Here is a 2,491-nt window from a genome sequence, read left to right as displayed (position 1 = left end):
AAAAAATGACATTTCATATAGACTTGTGATGGACTAACTGCTACTTACAGTCTTCCAGAGAACAGCTGGGCTGCAGCAGCAACAACACATTCAGCACTGAGAGAGATACAGCATGAGAGAACACACATAGGATTTTATTCAAATATTGGTTTGATAGCTAATTCATTCAAGAGACAATGGTAACATAAAATCTATAAAAGAAGCACAAGGATACGACCATTGTAGTAAATAAAACACCTATAAAGACGAACATGTTTAACTCCTCTGAGATGGATCGTCTTTAAAGTGAGAGAAACGTCTTTTGTTCTTGCTCTGTTGGTAAATGTGACATGAAGACAGACTCAGTACTCACACAGTCGGATGCAGAGAGCTGTGACCTCCATGTTGGCTCCTTGCTCACTGTCTGAACATCAGACAGGAATACAGCTGAAGTATAATGTAGGTTAGAACCTCCTCTTCCTGTGCCTAATTTTATAGATAGTCGAGCATTATTCAGAGTAACAGGATGGTTCTTTGGGGCCACCGTTTTAAAGTTATCCTAACCAATGAAAATATCTCTGCCTTAGAGCAGATCTAAGAGATGTTTATGACAAATAGGACAATTTGTATTGTAATTTACCACTTTTGTAAGGTTCTTATTTCTCTGAGTGACCTCTGACCTCGGCTGTCAGAGGTCATTTAGAGAAAAGCTGGTATTAATAGCATTCATGCTGGCTAAGTGTCCTTGAGCAAGTGACATTAGAGCTTGAAGTCAGGTTGAAGGACTGTCTCTGTAACCACCAGCCCTGCCTACAGCTCTTCCACTGCTCTGTTCAGTGGTCATTACCCAGCAGGTCTCTCTGGGTTTGTCTGGGTGTAACAGTGAGGATTTGTTCACACATTTTGCAGCAGGAGGTTTAGTATCTTTCTCCGACTATGTTTAAGGTCTCATTACATAGTTGGCTATATTAACTATATATATATTTGCCATCTTTCAGAGAATGTGTTTGGGAGATTTGTAGTGGCACAGCAGTGACATGCATTATAGTATTTGACATAATAATGGGTCTGTTTTCTCATCGCTTTAATTATTGTTGATTTGTTTAAGAAAGCTTTTGTTTTTCACTCCTCTAGTTTTACATACGAATTATATTCTGTGTTTTACAATTTAAGATGGTTTCTTCACTTTAAGTTACATAAAAAAAAACGAAACAAATACTCAAAGGGGGAAATATTCTTATTTGATATTATAGCATTATTTGTGAAAGCAGTTGGATTGGCTGTTGCTCTTGACAATGTTTGGTCTTTGGGGGGCAGCATTGAGCTTAACACAAAATCTATGTCATTGTTCCTGTGTGTCTTTATGCTTATGTTAAAAAAAAGGCTCATGTTACATGTGTTCGGTTACAGACCTGTCTCACAGTTTAAAGTCAGTTGACCACAGAGTCTATTTAAAAAAACGCAGCAGCGCTGTTCTTGTAGGCTGCGTCTTCAGACGTGCGAACAGGCAGAGCAGATAGAAAAAGTGGTTTAACTGGCAGGCTTTAATAAACCGCTACATTTTAAAAATAGACCCTGTTGCTGTGAGTCAGTTGAAGCTCTCAGATGAAGGCCAATAGTAATCTCTAAAGACTTAAAACATGTCAGTCTCTGCTTTCAACAGCCAATACACTTTAACTAAATTCAAAAACATTTAAACTGTTTCCAGTTTGTGTACTTTCTTTAGTTTAGTGCCCGCAACGTCATGATGTTAGCTGTTCAACAAAGGGCAAGAACTGAAGTGTTAACTATTTTCATTTTATTTCTAAATGTTATTTAATTGTCTTAAAAATAGAAGATTTGGAAACTGCAGACTTCTTTGACCCTAAAAGTAAAATAACTTCTGCATTCATACAAGACTCACTCAAGTATCAGCATAGCTCAGTGGTCATTACAATGCAGGTGCCAGTGAAATAGATGAGAGAGACAAAGTTCAAAATGCTATATAATCAATAAATAAGCAGCACTTGTAGACCAGATGCACAACAGCCAATTAATATGTATCATAAATAATGAGAAAAATGTACATAGTAATTTAAAAATTATTTAAATTACTGTAGAATCCCTAGCAATCCGCTAAGGTATTATTGCATTTACAGTGCTTTAAGAGTCTGTTACTCGCATCATTCACTTGATGTTTTCCTTGCCTGCGGGTGCACCTGGAAAGCAACACACAGACTATAGTCAACATGTGAAAAAATGATAAACATGCATTGTAAAAGAAATTGACATGCTTTAAGGGGACTAATCAACTTACCACTTTGTGTATCAGCTATGGAATTCTGCTGTGGGGAATTTGTATACCATTTTTACTGCACATCGAAATCAGCTTTATACTGGTATTTATAATTTTAGTATTTAGCAGAAATTAGAGGTCAAGTAAAGCGTGCTTTTATCAATGCCACATCACAATCTTGTAAAACCTTAACATTTATTAACATCATTTTCATGAAACGTTTGATCAATCTTCCTT

General features: G+C 36.6%; 1 protein-coding gene across 1 annotated transcript in view; it reads left to right on the top strand.

Annotated features, from left to right (window-relative positions):
- LOC118337943 (myelin-oligodendrocyte glycoprotein-like) overlaps nucleotides 1–2,491 on the top strand; it is a 7,217-nt gene that overhangs the window by 3,210 nt on the left and 1,516 nt on the right. The window lies entirely within an intron of this gene.

The sequence above is a fragment of the Morone saxatilis genome, unplaced genomic scaffold, assembly GCF_004916995.1.
Source record: "Morone saxatilis isolate NCDOM2014 unplaced genomic scaffold, NCSU_SB_2.0 Contig4, whole genome shotgun sequence".
NCBI lineage: Eukaryota > Metazoa > Chordata > Actinopteri > Moronidae > Morone > Morone saxatilis.
Note: the sequence above shows the minus strand (reverse complement) of the source record. Positions and strands in the feature narration are given on the sequence as shown.